The 20,869-nt window shown below is 45.3% G+C and overlaps 1 long non-coding RNA gene across 1 annotated transcript; it reads right to left on the bottom strand.

Moving 5' to 3' along the window:
* Positions 1-709: 709 nt before the first annotated feature.
* Positions 710-9,703, bottom strand: LOC135376551 (uncharacterized). The gene is made up of 4 exons (XR_010417739.1): positions 9,694-9,703; positions 1,532-1,617; positions 849-920; positions 710-760 (listed from the first exon to the last, which is right to left on the bottom strand). It is a non-coding gene; the product is annotated as an uncharacterized LOC135376551 (long non-coding RNA).
* Between the last annotated feature and the right edge of the window lie 11,166 nt (positions 9,704-20,869).

The raw sequence follows: 20,869 nt of genomic DNA, 5'->3' as shown, positions 1-20,869 counted from the left end.
CCTAATGGCGGCCTACGGTGTTTTACGCTGCGAGTAGGCTGAAATACATGGGAATATGGCGACTTTGCCCCACCTGGTCGATAGTGTCTTCGAGGGCCTGTATCTGGCTAAGTACGACACGTAGAAGAATAATTCTTTTTTTCCTTATTATTCAGTATGTAATAGACCGCCTGCATGAAAGAGTCCCAACTCATTGCATCCTAAGCGCATCAGAAAGCGCATCGGTTTTTCGATGGACAGTGGAACGACAGAAGAATGCAAATTCAGTGAACATGAAATGGCGATCTCAGTGTTCATCGGGAGCTGAAATCTCCATGACGTCAGCTGCCACGCCGTGTCGCCTCTTCCGGTGATGCAAAACAAAGCCATCAAATGCGTTTTTCTGGAGTGTCTGATTGACAACCTGGATATTTAGGGTAATTCATTTTTCAATGTTACTTTGGCGTTATGAACGATAGTATTCTTTCTTCATGCTTAAAATTCAATCATAAAATTTGCATCATGTAAATACCCGAGACTAAGGAGCACCAAGGGACAGACACAACACCAAGTCTCCTTTCGTCTTCCCTATATAGTGTTCGAGTTCTACATTATGAACAATGTTCATGAGCTTGTTGCTTCTTAGCCATTTTTTCATTGTCTTAAAATCCGGATGTCAGTATTTTCTCTTATCCCTATATAAGCAAATGTTTCAATTGATGTTCATACTTACTCGTTGTAGTGGTTGTGCTCTGTGTGAGTTTTGGCGTCGTTGTATCCTCTAAGGTTCATTTGGGATTAAATTTTTGATGTTAGTATTGTCTCTGATCCTTAACTCTGCAGACTTTTCAATTGATGTTAATACTTACGTGTTGCGATGGATGTGGCATGTGTGACCTTTGACATCGTCGATGGGATTCGATTGTGGATCTCTCCTGTACCTGTTAAGACGAGCAACTCTGAGAAAAAGCAGGACATGGAGCAAACGAATCGGAACTGTTGCAGAATAAACGTTGTCGCTAATTTTGAATCCGAAACAGAAAACGGTGTGATCCGTCACGAAATTTGTCACGAGGGACGAAATGTTGTTCGGGAAACCTTATTTTCCGTTAACATGCCTATCAGCACGTCAGAATGATAGTCGTAGAAATGAAGAGAAATTAGTAGAGGAACGCTTTCAGCAGATCAGCTTCAGCAGACACATGAGGGACAAACGGTGTATCACCTGCATGATTCTGAGCGGATCTCTCTCTCGTGCTGCGCATTCTCTTAACGCATTCTCTGCACTTACGGACAGCCGCCTTGTGGTTATGACTGTGATATATGGAGCATGAAGCCAGTAAGGCTGCACTTTTCAGCACAAAAGCGGACACAGAAAAAGGTGGTTAGCTAGATCGTTATACTCACTCGGCAGTCGGAAGACACGAATATATCTTGACGTCTTAAATTTGACTTTGACATAAATACGCTAGACGGAGGTAAGGAGGGCACATTTTTTGGCATGTAACATGCACATACTGGTTGAGGAAGATACAATTTCCAGTGTACCTACCTTGGTTGAGGAACATCCAGGCTCTTACGACGACGAGAAGGATGACCATTACAAGAAGTAGTAACGCACAAGCCAACACTCGGCCTCTGGAAACGAAATAAGCAACAACAAAATGTTGACATGCAAACTTCTCAAGTTCATCGAAATTTAGTGCGAGACGCTCTCTAGTTGGTGGGTTCTGACTGCCGCAGTGGCGTGGAATAGCAGATTTTTTTCCCCTTGTGTATTCTTTTTCGACGGTCGAAGTAGCGATACCTAATTCGCAGTAATACACGTATGTCTATGGTCCGTCAGATGACATTCTAGCAATGCGACTGCGACTGTTTCACCAGTAGCACTAGTTGTGCGAAAACTACCGTAATTAGCCTTAGCTCGATTTTACGAAACGCTTCCAGACATTATTCGCGAGCGAGATCAAAAAGATCAGCTATACCAGAGAGATATCATATATGTATGACAGAAAAGCTCACACATGGTGTCTGCAGGGAAAACAGGGGTCGGATTCGATTAGGTTTGATTTTATTTTTGCGACAGACCATGCACAGATCAGCCATCTAGAGACTAACGCGTTGCAGCAGCTGTGCAAGATCATGCCGGCTTACAAGCTTCAGTGGTGAAAGAGGGTATCGACATTGCCTTTCCGAAGCTATTTCCATTCGCCCCGATATAGTTCATATTATTCGTGACCTTCGTTGCCTTCCTACTTTATGTTATCATGGAATGCGCCAAGTAACCACTAAAGGAAAGTTTGTGCTTATAATACCCACCAACATACTCGACATGGTAGTAATACAACCATGTGTACAATATCATACGCAGTAGAAAGGCTACCTTTTCTTTAGTGGTTTAGCAATACACTGCATTTTGTTGATTTTATTTTTGCAGGGGTCATCTAAGGCAGCATGGAGTCAACAAAGTGTCATCGGGTGCCACCCTGGTGTCTATACGACATGCAGCTATTACGCTGTTCTCAAGGGGGGTGGGGATCTATTTATTTTCACAGGAAAAGTCAGCCGGAAAAGCCGTCTTGCTGTTCCTTATTAAATAACTCCTTAGGGTGTATTCCTGAGCCAGTTAAGAGTAAGGCGATGTGGGGCCAGAGGTCAAAAGTGTTCCGCCGTCACACACGCGATGTCACAGACTGCTGAAGAGACCGGTATCAGGAAGGTAGTGGAGAAGCACCGCGGTTACACCACTGCTCCGCGTGCCAATTAGTGTCGCGAGAGAGATGGAGTATCCGAGGCTGGTCAGGCGAGACTTGGGCTTGTCGCGAAAGGACTTGGAACGGCGGCATTCAAGAAGGTGACGAATATCTGCCTCAACGTTGCAGGTAGAACATAAGGGTGTGGCTTGCTGATACATTTTGAACAGCAGTGAAGGACTGGGCTGACGTTGAGGGTGAGGCGATGTGTGACAGATTCTTCCCTCCTTGAGACACGACCGCAGATAGTGTACTCCATTGTTGCGTCAATGAACCTCACTAGTCTGTTCTTAAGGGGATCACGCTTTCTAATTGAAAAGTACTTTTCGTAACTGTCAACTTTTTACTGCACAAAATAATCGAAAACGCGAAATAAATGAGTAAACTTGCTGCAGAACGGCTAGCTCTGTGGTTTTTGATGGATAAGTTGTATTTAGGTTGCGTTCCCGTTTAGATTTTGTTTTGAGATTTGTTTTGGTCGGTTGTTTATGTGTAATTTCAGTAGGCTTTCATGCATCTGCTTGTGACCGCCATTGAAGCTCAGATTTTATTGATGCAGGCGTAACACATTCATTTTTACTGGTTATCACAGCTAGCCGAGAAGAATAATTTTTCTTCAATGTAGCCTAGAATGTCATAAGTACATTCTGTTCATTTTTTGGGGGGGACTGGGAAACCGTATATCTATTATTCCATTTGGTATAAAGGTGACCATACATGTGGAGAAGCTCGCCGTATGCTTGGAAGGTTAAGGCTCACAGCCTTGGCAATTGCTTCGCCCTATTTTGCGAAATGAATAAGGAGTCAAAAAGACATGCACTTTTCAACGTTGACAAGCCTACAGTTTAGTGAAAGTTGCAGCCTCGAGCCTGAAGCATTAAGCAATATCAGACGTCAAGGGTTTACCTCAGCAGTATTATGAGCGGACATATTACTTTTCAAAATAATTGATAGTGTGCAATAGTGAATGAAGAATCATGTTATGCAACCTGAATTTGTGTTTCTTTTCAGTTTGTGGGGCGCTGGTGTATGTGAATCGTAAGGCTCTGCTGCTTCGCCTTTTCAGGCTAGAAAGGAGGGTCGCGAGGGGGGAAAGACGGCACTCGGTTGCTGGCTCTGGAACGGATAGCTGCTGTTGCACGATCAGGAAATACATCCTTTGTTATTCTGTGTTGTTGTTCATCTTCTTCGGGGGTTTGACCGGTCAGATCACGTACCCGGGTGGGATTCAGGGGGCGAAATCCTACAATTTACACTGTAAGAGGTGGTCTTATTTTACGGAAGACTTCGCAGACAAAAGTTTGTAAAATTTTACGTCTCGTGTCTGTAATTGCCCTTTACCGCGTAAAAGCTGTTTTCCTGTTCCAAGGTGGCGTTCATTGTGTGAAACGACCAGCGCGCTGACCGGTCTGTTTATTGCACCGTTGAACAGACTTCTAGGTAAGACTCGCTTGTTGTTTAATGTCGAAACAGCATGGAAAGAAACCGAAACAATATTGCAGGTGGCATTGCATTCGCGACGCGCAGGGGGCTGCTACTTGGCGGGTGGCGATGTGTTGCGGACGACGCTAAAACATACGACGCCTACTCCTTAGAAAGTGAAGTTTGGCACGGTGGTACTGCCGCTTCGAACTCGAATTTGCGTTGGAACGACAAATCAGTGAGTAAATCCGACAATGACTGAGTACTTTAGTGAAACGTGCATCTCCCTTTGGTCTTTGGGCACGGAACATGTGTTGCGTGCCGTTGGGAATGTCACTGCATGTGCTTGAGTTCTCGATTTGTTGTCCTTTTGTAAATAATACTCACGAGGTTTTAGTATCTGCACTCTCCATCACAAGTGTTCTCTTCTAGCTAAACTGCTGGCGTTAGTGGCTGAAGCCAACGTGTGGACGCTGTGATGTGCAATGCGAACGATAAGTGGCGGTGAGGCACTTGCATTGCATGATATCTTTTTAGTGGGCTTAACCCCGCAGGAATAAACAAGAAAGTTAAGAAGCACCTCATTGCAAACTGTGATTGGCGTGTGAGGTCAAGGTAAGTACTTTTTTTTTCAGCGTAGAGGATTACGGACTTCTGTGACGTGCTCATCACACGTCGTACATGAAACCAGGGGCCGGTGGGGTCATGAAGCATAATACAAAGTTGACACGAAGGGAGTTGCCTCAGCACACTGTTCAGCAGACTGTTCTTCTTCTGCGCCCAGAAGAAGAAGAGTCTCTGTTCGAAATATCGGCGGCTCCTGTCCTGAGGCAACTCCCTTCATACTTCTCTACCGGTTCGCTGGATTTCTACCCATCTATGCATACAAAATTGACAGTACTTTATTCTTTATTTTTTTCTGCAGTAGGCTGACCGTAAACAGACCTCAATTTTATCTTATTTTACGAACGGCGTCTGAGTTATGTTTTCATGTACTTTTTCAGACAGACATTTAAGACAGACATTTTTCAGACAGACAAAATAACAGACATTTTTTAGAGTGTAGGAGCATAGCACACACAACATTTGTTATATATTCTTTTTTTTGTAACTTGATGTTAGGCTTGCAGCCTCTTTTCTCATTAAAATTTAGATGCTCTCAACCGCCCTCTCCCTGTTGTACAAAATCATAAGAAACTAAACATGACTATCCATTTCCTGTCATTAAATTCGTTTCGTAACACACAAGGAAGCGCACGTTTCTGTCGCGGATGACAGCGCGGCCCTACAGGAAAGGTGAACAAAATAACAGCGCAGCGTCAGTCTGTGGTGCACAACGGATTCTGTACGCACCTGGTGCCTGCTTTTTCTTCTTATTCTTTTTTCTAGGATATATATCCATATACGTACTGTGGTACACAGCTAGCTGTTCGGTATTTTCTTTGTCTGTATTTTCAGTGTATGCGCACAATCATAACAAAAGGTATTGTATGGATATGTGCTTGATTGTCGCCTGACCTCATCAGTCTGTTCTCTCCACGAGTTCCTCCTCGTGCGAACGACAAATACCATACAGCCGGAAAATTAAGTGCAATTTATTTGGTGGTTGACAGCTGATGTACATGATTCTAGTTGCATAGAACTATAATCGTGTGGCCTATTTTATATAGGCCAGACGTGTCGGTGTGCCACTATAAGGCTTCGAAAACATGCGTCATCTTTGGGTGGCACACCCTCGGGGCATCTGAGCCTGCACTGAAGTAGATGTGGGTACAGTCGACTTTTCAAGATACCGTTGTTGATGTGGTACCTAATGCCTTCACACGAAAATTATAGAGGCGGAGAAGTGATTTAGTCAGCCGTCCGTGGCCTTATCGGGGAGGGAAGACTTCTTCCTTGATATCAGCGCATGGAAACCCCTTATCCCTGTATGGGATGATCCTGATTGAGGCTGTTGATTTCTGTAGGTGGCGGCCGTGGCATTCTGCTGGACCCGTATTGGCTGATCATTGGCGATACGGGTCCAATATGGTACCCATTTTACCAGGATTTTCCTCATACCGGCTCAAATTGGGCAATATGGGCCCCATATTTCCCAGTTTGAACCAATATGGGGAAAATCCTGGAAATATGTACCCCATATGCCCATGTCGTGTCCTGGGCTGCTAGCCCCTACGGAGTCTAGGGGAGGACCTTGTGGCGCGCTCACGAAGTTGGCGCAGCTTCTCGTGGCACGTTTTCAGTATCTTCCTTTTTCCACGGGCCTTGCCCGACAGAATAAACTTCAGTTCCGATTCAGCTTTAGTGAGCACTTCTTTAGCTTAGCCACTACAGGGTAACTCCCTAGAAGGGATTAATTACAGACTGTAATGACTTTTTTTTAGACTTTTGAAAGTATTTCGACCACGTCTCATAGAATGATATTGAGTAATCTGAGTTTTGTCTTGATAAACGACCAATTGATAACTTGGCTAGACCATTGGATCCTTGTATCAATACGTCTCCATCGGTGACATTCAGTCCGAGACATTACCAGTACCATCAGGATTGCCACAAGGTTGCCTTTTGGGTCGACTGCTTTCTTGGGGTGGGGTTCGTTTTTTTTTTCTTTTTAATCTTTCTCAATAAGTTTTTAGGCAACCTCACATCTACATGCAACTTATACGCAAATCACTTAGGGCTATTCACGACCAGCCACGTCTCGACGGTTCCTTACACGTGTTTTCTAAGTGTGCGGATATCTGGCAGGTGCAGCTGAATGTTTCCTGCTGCTGGGTACCAATGTCCTTTACTAATAAGAAAACCTCATTACGTCATGGATACTACATTCACAATATCGCGCTTAGAACGGTTCATGAAGTCACGTACTTCGCTGTTAACTGACTTCGCAACTGCGATGGACCAAACATATAGCATTAATGACACAAAGCCAATCGGAAACTGTACTTAAGGTGCACCTTGCGACAGTTCACACAAGGAACTTAATTATCTGCTTATGTGTCCCATGTGCCCTATTTTAAAATACGCCGACGTAATATGGGAGGTTTAGATACTTACACTGTGCCTTGCGCATATTCACTTCAAATCGCTCAAAGAAGGGCAATTCGATTAATCACTACAGCAAACACATATGGAACATGTCTCTCCTCTTTTGGCTGAACTCGATCTTCCATGCTTGCAACCCAGAGCAAAATACAGAATCTGAAGCATTCAGTTGGTAAGTAATTCTCTCAAGCGTGTCGGTAAGGAATATATCCCATTCAATGGTTTACCACCTAGACCTTACTCGACACCACTGTCATGTCAGTTTGCCTAGGTCACATACTAATGCGCAGAAGGTTTCCTTCATCCTGAGAACATCGAACTGACGCGACATCGAACTGACGCATAATGTCGTGGATAGCAAAACCGTAACGAAGTTTGTTGAACAGATTGTTGCATGCACTCCATCGCACTATATTGTATCCTATGCGTTCGTTGGTGTAATGTTGTCTTTATTGCCTTGCCTTATGTCGATGTTGTTGATAGCAAAATAGTTACCAAGATAGATGAACCAGGTGCTGCATGTACTCCATTTGGTTTGGATTCTATCCGTTCGCTCCTTTAACGCCAGTGTCATACGTATCGCCGTTACAAGTAACGTCGTTACAGTAAGCGATAGTTGTTCGGTATCGGAATGCGTATCGTGATACTTTCTTAAGTCGATATCGCAAAAGTATTTCCGTTACAAATTTATGGTAACGCGATCTCTGTATCGTTAAAGATACCCATACTTCTTAGTGCCCCACCCTTTCTTCACTGACCACATTTCTCACTCTTATTCATTGTCATTGGTCCGCCTAGCCCTCGACAAGAAGCTTGCAGACACGCCTACGTGCTTCGTATCCGGAATTATGGAATTATACCAAACACGTGTTCACCGTTTTTCTTTGAAACTGAAGGAAATAACCACGCTGTGTTCAACAAAAGAGTTGACGTCAACGAACAGATGTCAAGACTTCGACAGTGCGCTCTGGATTCCACTGCTAAGCTGCCGTTTCGCACTGAGTCAGGCTCACATACTGTGATATTGTTAACTTCGGATATAGGATTTTTTGGGCATTGGATTCCATGGTATGTGTGGCCCTGACACAAACGCAAATGTCACACTGGCCTTTGTCAGCTGCCGGAGAGACCACGGCTTGCAAGGATGGCAGAGAACGATTTCAAGAATCAACCATTGATAAAAGTCAAGCATAACGTTTCCGAGCAACATATGAAATATGTTGTCTTTTCACAGCAAAACTAGTCACGTAGGCGATATTTCTAAGTTGCGACATCTCCGTATTTCAAATAAAAGTATCGCCTAAAGTATCGCACTTCTTTTCTTACTAACGGTAGCGGTACACCGCTACTTTAAGAAAGAAGTATCGATATCGCTATTTCGATAATCTTTACTCAAGTAAGGAGTATCGGTATCGCGATACCATATTTCAGGTACCGGGCACAACACTGTTCAATGCTCACTCTTAATAACTTGTCTTATGTTTGTAAAAACTCTCATGCATTATTCATGCCTTGCCAACCAAAAGCTGGTTGATTTTGTGTATAAATGAATAAATAAATACCCCAGATACGGTAACTCAGCAATACTGTGCAATGATACGGCAATTTCAGCTTACCAACGTATCACATTGTATTATACAGGATGTTTCACCTAACGGTTCAAAATATATATAAATTTACTTGCCCGAAAATCATGTGGTCAACAGTATTTGTGTTCCACAAACTTGTGCCATGACCCAGAGGCACTTTGATCAGTTTTCAAAAGTGATACATTTAATCAATGGAATGCAACCCCGAAATTTACCAAGCCAATGTCACTTTAACATGCCACATGGAGTGCCAATGGCAGTGTTGTTCACTTTTTGGCCACAAACAGAAAATGCATGTCAGATATACCGTGTTCCATGACAAAGAGAGAAAGAAAAAAAAAAGCGAAACTCGTCGCTTCGAGAGGCAGGAACTGCCGGCCGCGCGCGGTCTCTGAGGTTGTAGTGCAGAGCGGTGACACCGCCCGTTCAGTGCCTTTTTCCATGCTTCTGATGATAACGGCAGCCAGAGTTATCTAAAAAGGCACTGAGTAGGAAAGTAAGGGGACAGTGACTTTTTTTTCTGTTTTTGCGTAGCACTTGCCTCTTTGGTGGGACATCCATGTTGTGATCGTACGGGGCAGATCCGACATGCGCTGTTTTTGGCAAATAAAAAACAAACAAACAAAACTGTGACATTGGATTCGCATATTTCGGAGTTGAATTTAGAAAATTAAATTTATCGTGATTAAAGCGATCAGAAAATTGATCAAAGCGATCCTGCGTCTTCGTAAAAGATTGCGGAAGTGACCTTTTGAGCCGAGACTTCACATGCAAGTAGATTTTAACACATTTTTGTGACACGTTAGGTGAAGCACCTTGTTTAACGTCGCGAGTGTGACGCCACAAAAGTGTAGGAAACAGTAGTGTTGCGCTGCTCGATCTGGAATGCGGAAGTGAATACTTACTCTGATGAAGCTGGAAAGTGACACCGACCTCATGTCAAACACTAGCAACAATTTAACAAATGGTTCAACATGTGCCCTTGTGCATGACTATGTGGCCAACACTCGCACATTCACAACATTCGCAGGATATTCACTTGGCAATATTCCATTTTTTTTAATATCGACGCGAATATTTATATGTAGGATTATAATTCCGAAGCGAATACGAATTTCGATATTCGAGTTGCGAATCAAATCGATCCAATTCCTTTCATACCGAATATATTCGAATACTCGCCGGGAAAAAAAAAATAACGGAAGAACGAGCAATGCCGGTGTGGTGCAGCGAAATCACCACAAACAGTGTTTGAGTGCACTAGTAGACTTATCCTGTCACTTTCCTTAAAGCGACAGTCCGGACCTCCGCAGGGTATTCGGATTCCAACTGCATTCGACTGTGGTATCGTCCACGTAAACTATTAAGTGTGGAAGCTTCCCCGTTTTAGAGAAAATAGAGAGTTTTAGTACATCGTTACTAGAGAGCGATTCCGTTAAGTAACAGCGTTGATGGTTCTGCGCACGGCCACAACAGAGAGATTTCCGCACGGCCCATAACCACCAACGCTATCCGTTACGTACGCAAAGGTGATAGCGCTCGATATACTAAAACTTACTAATGAATGACATCGTGCGCTTAACCCATATCCGATTTTGGTTTCCCTGTGACGTCAGCGGTGTTCTTGACGTCACCATTGAGCCAAACAACAGAAAGCTCGGCGCGTTCAACCCGAGCGCCATGAGCTTGCGGGTAGAGAAACTGGGTAGTTGGTAAGTCATACTTCAGGGTTTTTTTTTCTTTTTCTTTTTCAGCAGCGAGACAAAGACAGAGGAAACAGACAGGAAGGCTGCGTACTCACAACTAAAGGGAAATTTTATTATTGACACATTTAAATAGGTAATTTCCAAGGCGTAGGCATGTCACAAACACGTGAGTACTAGGAACATTAGAGCACTTGAAGACTAGGAATCATTATCGAGATACATTATCTCAGCTTGTTTGAGATCAATTGATGGTGCGCTTACACATTTATCACTAGCTTTGTTAATCAAGTAGGCTTCAAGGAGCTCCCTACCACTTCGTTTTCAAAAGTACCAACTATTGTAGTTTTTTTTTTGCTTTTTTTAAATAGTGGTTAACATCCGCAGTTTTTGCAGTGAACTGGCTGATGACCAGACGAGGTGCTAGGTTTTTGTGCAGCAGAGTGTTCTCTCAACTTCGTGTTTATACATCTGCCCTGATAAAGGGATAGTGTACACAGCCCCTTGTGTGCATTATACCCATTTATTATTGTGTTGTATCTGACAACCTCTGATTTTGTTGACAGTTTTGTTTATGGCAGGGTATCTTGAGAAGTTTATTCGGTGCCGTAATCTCGATAATGATTCCTGCTCTTCGCGTGACCTAATGTTCCTAGTGCCCACGTGTTTGTGACATTCTTACGCCTTGGAAATTACGTATTTAAATGTGTGAACAATATAATTTTCCTTTAGTTGTGAGTACGCAGCCTTCCTGTCTGTTTCTTAACTTAAACTGAGCCTTGCGGGGGATGAACAATTCTATTCTTGCAGTGAAGACGACCTGTTTACTTGCTGGACGAATGATTGTCTTATAGACGATCGGGACGCACAAGGCATTCCCTGTCGTACCTGCGCGTGGTTGAGGCAATTTTCAGGTGAGACTTGACCCAGTCGAGATTCGCGATTTGTTTATCGCTACTCCGAAGTATGTAGCGTGTGACACTTGTTATGCGGGTGTTGGTGCTGTAACTTATGTTGTGTAGGTGACCAGAACGATATGGACACTTAGTAACACTTCCTTGTCTCTTTAAAAGGCTTGGTACTGCAACCACCTTCTACCCAGGACGGTGCATAGTGTCTATCCGAGCTGTTTTAGGTGCTCGGTCTCCACTAATCGGAAACGCACGTTGTTTTTCTTGTCTACACGGTGCACTAAACAGCAAATCCCTCATAGCTCAACAACAGCGTCGCATATGCAATAACCACGCACTGCTAATAAAGAGCAGGAATGCAATACGTATTATGGATACGGCATCCAGGAACGGCGATGCACAGAACACAACACACAGCCAACACCGCCTAGACAGACAAGGCCTCTCCATGCTTCCCTCTCCCGCGCCCTGACGTCACGCAATCCCGTCCGGCAGCTTCGTTTGCTGCAGCGAGATTCTACATTGCTAGGGTCCCGCGTCGCCCTGCGTGCGTTATTAATTTATGACTGAATGAGCTTACATTCACTAAAAAGCAGGAAACACACACACACAGAGCGCTACTTTCAACATTTCAATGCATACACACTGAAACCGCTGTTGTAGCGAATGAGCTTCTTAGCAATGTAACACCTTTGACCGACAAGCCCGTGAGCAGGGGCAGTTATGAGACGTGTGCGACATGAATTAATTTCAATACTTCTGAAGCATCAAAAACAAAAGTAATCAGAAAAGCTGTCAATGGTGTCCATGATATTTTCTGTGGTGTTTAACAATCGCTCGGCCTTGCCCATTGAAGGAGATGCACACATATATCAATACGTATTTAGTTTATGAAGCACAACAATGCATACGAGGCATCGTTGCGAAAATTCAACATTTCTACATAGCTTTGCGAACTTGATTTTAAGATAGAACCAATGTTGAAAGGGACGAGGCACGCAACGAAAGTAAGAACAGCTTTACTGACTGAAAGCGAAAGCGCAAGTGATCATAAGAACTAGTGCGCGAGAGATGTGCGCGCCAAATGTCAGTTGTCGTCGTTTTCCAACACCCTCCCTCGACAACTACTGCTCAACAAGACCCATGCGATCTCGTAAGAACTGTATCTGCTGCCGAGGGAGCAGTTTAGTCAGGGCATCAGCGGTCATCTGGGTTGTCTCGCAGTATTCCAGGCTGACCACTCCGCGATACACCAAGTCCCTCAGATGGTGATGGCGGATGTCGACATATTTTGTCCTCGCGTTGACTACTTCAGCGAGTGCAAGTTTAATGCAGCTTTGGTTGTCTTCAAATAAGACGGTTGGCTGAAGTAAGCAAATACCGAAAGTTCTTGGAACCATAGCACTTCCTGTGATGGTAGTGCTGCGGCGACATACTCCGCTTCTGTAGACGATTGCGCAACCGATACTTGTTTTCGGGTGGACCATGAGAAAGGGCTCCTTCTAGGAGTATGAAGTATCCGCTGGTGGACTTGGGGCCCTGCTTGTCTTCTGCCCAGTCAGCGTCCACAACAATTCATCTCAAATTCCGTGTTCGGGTCAGCCGAAAGCTCCAGCTCGAAGTCTCTGGTGTGCTTCAAATACCGCAGAAGCTTTTTCACAGCATTCCAATCTCGTTGATGTGGTTTGCTTACACGCCGGCACAAAATCCCTGCCGCGCATGCAGTGTCTGGTCGTACTGAGTAGCTCCCGAACCGGGGCTCGGTGATACATGTCGTTGCTGGGAAGTAGATCTTCGTCTCCCGTGATGTTAAGATACTCTACATCCATTGGTACTGGACTGGGTTTGGCGTCCTGAAGTTCGTACTTCTCCAGCAGCGCTTCGATTTTGCTTCGTTGGTGACAGGAAACAGCTATCTTGCGGTCTTCCCAACTCTATTCCTAGGTAGCGACTGACTTGACCTAGATACTTAAGTTCGAAGTATTCGTTCATGTCCCTCCAGGTTTGAGTGATGACTGTGTCGTCTTTGTGACAAATCAGCATGTCATCTACCTACAGCAGTATGTACAGGCGACTGTCTCCTATGTCCTTGAAGTAGAGACAGGAATCCGCTTCGATACGGCTGTACCCCTCTTGCAAGAACGGAATTTGCCTTCAGGTTCCAAGCTCTTGCAGCTTGCTTAAGTCCATAAAGGGACCTCTGGAGCTTGCAAACAAGCCGTTCCTCCCCTTCTGCAATGAAACCTTCCGACTGCTGTTAAGTGTTTTGCGGCAGACACCGTAAGCAGAATACGTAGGGTGGTAAGTTTAGCAACAGGAGCGAACGTTGCATCACCCATACTTCCCCATACTTTCTAGAATATCTTTGTGCGACGAGCCTCGCCTCGTAGCGTTCCACGTTGCCATTCCAGCTTTGATTTAAATATCCATTTGCACCCAAATGGTCGTTTACCTGAGGGCAAATCTACGAGCACCCACGTGTTTAACTGTTCAAGCGATGTAATTTCCTCGTTTGCAGCTTCGATCCACTTCATGCTTTCAGAAGGAGGCAACAACTGGACTTCTTCCCAACTCTCAGGATCAGTGGACGGCGCTGCACGCGCGACGTACGAAAAACCTTCTGGCGGGACTCCTTTGTTACTCCTCGCTGAACGACGGGGACTGCACGCTTTTTCCATGCTTTCACGATGCTGATCCACGCCATCGGGATCGATGTTATTCTGTGAGTCGGGTGCGCTTGGTAACAGTTTCACGACAACATCACCCTGAGCCGCGTGTTCGTCTCGATCACCGAAAGACGCAGAGGGTAGAGTAGTTGGTCCTCCAAGTTATGCTTGGGAACAGTCCCTCTCTGTGAACGGGAGTTTCGTCGAACACCACGTCCCGGGATACCTTGAGGAGTATTCTGTATCCCTTCTGTGTTTCACTGAATCCAAGTAGTGTGCCTTCTACAGCACGAGCATCAAATTTGGATATCTTCTGCTTGGGCACATGTACAAAGGCGCGGCTTCCAAACGTCCTTATATGCTGTAGGCTGGGCTTCTTGCCATGCCACAGTTCGTAAGGTGTTCTGCAGAGGGCTCTACTAGAAAGCCAATTCTGAAGATAACACGCTGTCAACACCGCTTCGCCCCAAAACATTTTCGGCATGTTAGCTCCGAAGACGATGCTTCTGGCACCCTCACAAAGCGTGCGGTTCTTGCGCTCAGCTACACCATTTTGCTGAGACCTGTAAGGAACAGTTGTCTGGAGTTCAACGCCACAATCACGAAGAATCGCTCGTGATCTTCGTCCAGTATATTCTGTCCCGTTGTCTGCGCGAAGAACTTTGGGACTTTGGGACGAAGAACTTTGGGAAGAACTTCCGAACTTGGTCTTCACCATGGCCAGAAACTCTTGTAGTTTTGAAGCAACTTCATCCTTGGATTTGAGCAGATACAGCACAGTATAGCGAGAGAAATCGTCGATGAACGTCAGAAAATATCGATTTTTGCTCGTGTGATGATCCTCATTGGTCCACAATCGTCCGTGTGAACCGGATCAAGGACAGCTCCAGCTCGGGATGTGCTGACTTTCGGAAACGGTTTCCGCTTCATTTTTCCTCTGACGCAGCTTGTGCACTTGAGCAGGTGACCGCAGTCTTTGATGAGGATTCCATCTCCTAAGCCTTCCTTCTGTAAGCGCTTAATAGCATTCGGATCACGGTGTCCTGGGCGCAGATGCCAAACGTGAATGCAGTTCGGGTGATCCGAGTCGCGAGTCGCATGTGCTGAGTGAGAATTTGCTGTCACAAGCCGATACAGGTCCTTCTCAGCTCTTGCCTTCGCTAAAACCACCTCATTCTTCGTGACAGAGCACACGTTCCCGTTGAATGTCACGACGTTCCCACGGTTAGCTAGCGTTTGAGCTAGCGTTAGCTAGCGACTGAGAGTAGGTTACTTTCCAGAGAAGGCACGAAAAGGATATCCTTGACCATTTGCTACAGTGACAAGCTCTGCTTTCTCCTTGAAGTTCCTCGTGAAAAACCGCTGGTCATGGCACATGTGGCTTGTAGCACCGGAATCAATGTACCAGCTCTCCCCAGTAGAGCCTGTCGACGTAAGAAACGCAACCTCTGAAGACGACGAGTGTTGTGACACTGCAGTGCGAGCTCTGTTTGAGACGCCCTTTCCGGAAGTTTTTTCTCTGCGCCATCCAGGCATGACAGTCCTTCCTGAGATGTTCCACCTTCTTGCAGAAAAAGCATTCTCTGGGGTCAGGGGAGACCTTCCCACGGTGCTGTTCTTGCACACAGAGTGCCGATTCAGAGTCGGGTGCGCATGCTGCCGACATATCTTGCTTCCTCTTATTCCAAGGTCAGGTCATCATCTGGCCGAGTGTCCAGAGCGGCGAGAGCGCGTCGGAAAGGTCCGGAAGCCCGCTGAGAAGAAGAGTAGCCACTTGGAAGTCGATGATTTCTTGCGCGATGCCTCTAAGCCGCTCTACTAACTCCAGAATTCGCCTGATGTAAGTCTACATATCTTCATCGTTTTCCACACGTGACTGGTATAGCTCCCTGAGTAAATAAAGCTTGTTGGTGAAGTTTGCTCGCTCGTGAACCTTCTATAGCTCCTCCCACATCTGCTTCGCTGACGTACAGTTACAGACGTGCACGATCTGTCCGTCATCGATGCTCAGGCAGATTGTGCTCTGGGCCTTACTGCCTCCGGTGATCCATGCAGTCGTTGGATCCGCTGCGACGTCACTCGTAACGTACGACCAGGTGTCCCCCGGATGAGTAGCATTTTCCTCTTAAACTTCCATACTTGGTAGTTGCCGCCAATGAGCTTCGCCGCAGAGAATTTGCTTGATTCTGCAATTTCCAACTCGACGCAGCTAGGAGATGACGAGCAGACCCCGTTGAACGATTACCCACGATCAACGCGCCCTGGGCCCATAACCTGGTGAAAGGGACGAGCCACTTAGCGAAAGTAAGAACAGCTTTACTGACTGAAAGCGAAAGCGCAAGTGATCAGAAGAACCGCCAAATGCCAGTTGTCGTCGTTTTCCAACAACCAATCACAAAAACATCACGCAGTGTTGACCGCAAGACAGGGAAGGAAGTCGTAGTTACTGAAGGACACAGGGCTGACTCTTGATGGTGTGTCCCGCACCTGTTCACCACTTACACCAGTTGTTTGTCTAGTGCAAAAACGTCACAAGAGGCACCTGAGAAGAAAATAAAAAAGGTATATTAAAAAAGAAAGCGAGCACTGAAGCAAATGCAAGAAAGTCAGTGCGGGGAATATCACAATGTTCTCAAATGTACGAGACAAAATGTAAATCAAACTTCCTTTTTTTACATGTTTAACCCATTCCCTCCCCTCTAAAGTGTACCTGCAAGTGTAGTGCAATAACAGGCTCAACGAAAAGAACACTCTAAGGTGTTTCTTCCAACCAGCATTCCACGACATTGACAAGGAAGACGACATTGAACGAGCATCAGGTATTGGCACTGTATAATTACTATGCGCTTAAGAGAAACAACATCAAAAAGCGTGCTACTGAATTGACATTCGAGGCCCTCAACGAAGCAAACATTGAGCAACAGAATGCGAAGATTCCCAGCACGTTTGTAGCGGAAACGCATACGTTTGTTGTCAATGCTGCTCTTCATGAATCGTACTTCGACAAGTTCTGCATGAGAAAAAAGAGAACAATCAGAAACAGAGATCCAGCGTCATTGCTCAATACATTCGTGAGAAAGAAGGTAGCTATAGCAATAGAAACTTTCGTTTCAACACGTTCTAGCTGTAAACAGGCTGTTGAACAACATTAAGCTGCGACAGCTCAGTTGCACAGGGAGAAGCAGCAAGTAACTTCTCAGAAACAAATGATAAAACTCTACAAGGTGAATAATAATGGTGTCATTTAATAATAATATTTGGGGGTTTACGTCGCGAGACAACTCAGATCGTGAGCGACGCCACAGCGGTCGGTCTGCGGATTGCGTTTGCCCACCTGAGGGTTCTTTAACGAGCGATGAAAGCTCATCACACGGAACCCCTTATTTAACGTCCCTCGCGGAAGACGGCGTGTCTAAGCAACTTGTACCCTGCCACCAAGTTGCTGGCGTCCTCGGCCGGGTTCGAACCCGCGATCTCGGGATCAGAAGGCGAACACGCTACCGACTGAGCCACCGAGGCCGGTAATGGTGCCATTTGATCACAGCGTTCTATGGGTGCCATTCATAACGTAGTCAATGTTGCATCCAAAAGCTAATTGTACGCCTCAAAGTACAACTTTTGCACGCATTTTGAAGTGTGCTGTTGACAGACCGTTCTAGAACTGTTCCTGAGGGAGTATTTAAAAGCTACACCAGTCCAAACGAGTAGTAAAGCTGTTCAACTCACCTTTATTCGTGCTTTCGTGTACTCTTAACCGCAGAAGCTGTAAGTCGCTGGGCTTGCCGCTGTGTACGCAATTATTCCGTAAGTTATGGGCACAGACACTGCAGTAGGATCCTATTCTTCGGAAGTACACGCTCGTTCGCTGTTTCACATCGAGAAAACGGGTGAATTCGTCTTCGAAATAGCATCTCTGCCGAACGCAATCACAGCAAGTGGACGCCATTGTTGGCTTCCCGATGAACGGCATAGGGTGACGTCACGGAGCTGTGGAGGGGACTTGTGTAATGAGGTGGTGTTGACACAGCCTGCTCAGAGGAGCCTAGATTATGCCGGAACAGAACGCTCCTGACGTCACCACTGTTCCAAGTGCGGCTTTCAGTCGAGGGCAAGAGATACGAGTTCGGAATTGCATTACAAATTCTTCGAGTCGAATATAAAGGAAACATTTTGCCTGGTAGATCGGAACGATATAAGGAATCATCTGACAAGGCCTGTTTTACTTCACATTTCGGGTCCAGACTGGCCCTTGATTATGTCAGAACAATGGTGGTGAAATGCCATTTCGTCCTCACCTACCTCACTACCTTCTGAATAGATACTAACAGAGATTTGGCGCTTGTACACCTACTTTAAACATATCATTTATCTGCTAACATTTCCGTTCGCTCTTGATTTCCACTCCGCCTATGCGGGAAAACCGGTCCATTTTGCAGCTATTCGCTTCCTATTCGCTAGGGTTCTACACTTCTATTTCTTCGTATTCGATTATCCAACTTTGTTGTTCGCTTCGTATTCGCTTCCTTTTTCAAACTATTGTTTGCACAGGATAGTTAACATGCAGGTGGCGGAGACGTTACCCTGTATGTCGTGATGTAGTAGGCCGATATCTAACAGAGTTGCTCACTGAAGAAGTAGCGATAACCATATTCGCACTCACATTCATCGACGAGATTTACTTCATCAGGACGTTGAGCAGGAGCGGGAGCAACTTCTGCGGTACCAAAGGCAATGCATTAAGCAACACAGGTAAACGAGTGAGTCAATCAGAACTTGTGGACCGCGCACAATCTGCAACTCTTCTAATGTTTCCATCAGCGTCATATTCTGATGGGACCATTCATCCGGCTGTGGGATATGAGTCATAAAACGGCCATAATGGCAGTTATCAATTGTTTTGCGAGTATATAATTCCCGCTGAACATATGCTGCTTGCGCAGAAATGCTACACTTGTAGAAGCCGTATGTTATTTGAAAAGCATTGCATGGACCGAGGATCTGTGCCGCAATCTGTGGCGGTTTCAAAACCATGGTAAACATGTCAGTAGATAATGTCGTAAGTTAATATATTGTTTCATAAAGTGTGCATTATTGCCTCGAGTTCATAGCACTGCTGCCTAATTAGAACCCTTGTCGACACAAGTTTGATAAAGTGTATTTAAACGCAAGACGCAAACACGTACAAGAACAGCACAACACACTCCGATAACACTGATAAAGCACTCACTCAATAGCCGAAATCCCCTTCTTATTTACATCCTCGACTCGTGTAAAACTCTGTCCGTCCATGGGACGTTTGCTGTGCAGTCATACACAGTAAATTCAAAAACACCCTTTCTGGGTAAAAAAAAGGTGTTTTTAAGCAAATACACCTTTTTTAATTCCACAAAGATAACCAAAGGCCGCAAAAAGGGTGCTAAAAAACGTGTATGAGAAAATACACTCTTTATTACACCAAGTGCTGTATCAAAAAGGGTGTTCTTATGCGTTTACACCTGTCTTTACACCCTTCAAGTAACACTGGTGTCGAAAAAGGTGTTTACGTTATATACACCCTTTCTATACACTGGTGTTGAAAACGGTGTTTTCATTTGTGAGAGAAAAATTACATTGGCTTGACAGCTCCGCTCACTAGGTAATCATATTATATACGATAGCTTGAGTTGAAAACACAATATTTGACAGGGAGGGATGTCAGGAAGCTCGCTGATATCTTGACTCGTTACAGGCGTACGTGTTAATTGCAAAGACACATGTTCGTCACCGTTACAGCCGAGTTTTATCGCACTAAGCTTAGCGAATATACTCCAACGAACTGCATTTCAGTATATGATCAATCTGGTACGCCAATTTAGGCTACCGAGAGTGCTCGGGCTCATTACAGGCATTGTCTGAAGATGGCAGCATCGTAACGCCGCTCATTTCACGAGCACGGACGGCGTTACGATGTTGCGATCTTCACCTCTTCCCTTACATATGTCCAACTGTTTTGTTTTCATTTTATTTGAATTGTTCTTTTTTTTTTTTTTTTTGCTCACTCACAGTGTTGCTAGGACGATGAGGGTTGCCAGTGACGCGCTGCGCTCCAGTTTAGGTTCTGTGTGGAACCACGGCTGGAACTGTGCCGTCGCTAGGGTGGTTGTTGCTAGAGTCACTAAATAAGCTACGCTTCAGAGTATCGACACTGAGCTCCAAGAGCGAGCATGCGCCATCTTGTTTCGGCACCACGCTACCCACACGCACGCGCAATGCGCACTTTAGCGCACGATGCCATCTGTCGTGCGCGGATGAAATGTTCCTTTCGTTTGCAAGCACGAGTTCGCGGCCTTGAGCTCACCTTGACATCCTCGGGACGCTCTGGCTGACAATACATGGATTATCGCACAATAATCATACACGCTTCTCTGTCCCACGGGGAGCATTATGTTAGCCGTCTTTGATCCTCAAATGAGGATGATACCGGTGTGGTGCCGAAACAAGATGGCGGTCCTACTCTCCCTTGGACCTCAGTGTCGATACTCTGAAGCGAAGCTTATTCAGTGACTCTAGTTGTTGCCATACAAGCAAAAACGTCGGACCGCATGGCTCGGCATGCTGCCGCGGGAGCTTACACCCTTTCGAAAGAGTGTAAGAGTGACGAGTAAGAGTAAAGAGTGAAAGAGTGTAAGAGTGTTTCACACCCTCCTAAAAGGGTGTTTAAACAGGTGTTTTTTGCACAATACACCTTTTTGAAAGGGTGTTACAGTTGATGCGGTGTAAAAAAGGGTGCCAGCCATAGGACAAAAAGGTGTAAGCGGTTTA

The sequence above is a fragment of the Ornithodoros turicata genome, chromosome 1 (assembly GCF_037126465.1).
Source record: "Ornithodoros turicata isolate Travis chromosome 1, ASM3712646v1, whole genome shotgun sequence".
NCBI classification, from domain to species: domain Eukaryota; kingdom Metazoa; phylum Arthropoda; class Arachnida; order Ixodida; family Argasidae; genus Ornithodoros; species Ornithodoros turicata.
Note: the sequence above shows the minus strand (reverse complement) of the source record. Positions and strands in the feature narration are given on the sequence as shown.